Genomic DNA, 566 nt, shown 5'->3' on the forward strand with positions numbered 1-566 from the left:
CATTTGACATAACTTTAATTTAGGACCACAAGATTCAAAAGTCTTCTTTATTTTTTAAAATTTTGTGCCAAGTCAAACGAGGCCTCTCTTTTTCAAACGGAGGGAGTACTTATATTAATTATACAAATGAAGTGTATCCCATTGCTAAAATCTCATAAATTATTAGTTTTTTTCTTTAAATAGTGTTTGATGGATTGGATTGGAGGGGAGTAATATTAAAATTTGACTAGCTATTATTTTAGGGGGAAACAACAAAATAACATTCAAATTAGCCATTTTAACTACAAAATAAATGTTTGACAGATAATTATTTTTATGGGTAAAAAACTTAAGTGTTTTCACATCAAATCAATGAATATAAGAGATTTACTTTGATAGGCACTTATATCGAGATTAACTGAAAATTCGATAGGAAATTAATAAATTATACTTATATCATTCTGCGTATAAATTCCTTGACTTATAGTTTGATTTCATATTTTTATTTTGGCATAATACATATATTGGACCTTAAACTTGGCTTCAAATTTTTAATTTTACCCCCCACTTTTTAAATGCCAAAAAAA

Source organism: Solanum tuberosum, unplaced genomic scaffold (assembly GCF_000226075.1).
Source record: "Solanum tuberosum cultivar DM 1-3 516 R44 unplaced genomic scaffold, SolTub_3.0 scf00034, whole genome shotgun sequence".
Lineage (NCBI taxonomy): Eukaryota > Viridiplantae > Streptophyta > Magnoliopsida > Solanales > Solanaceae > Solanum > Solanum tuberosum.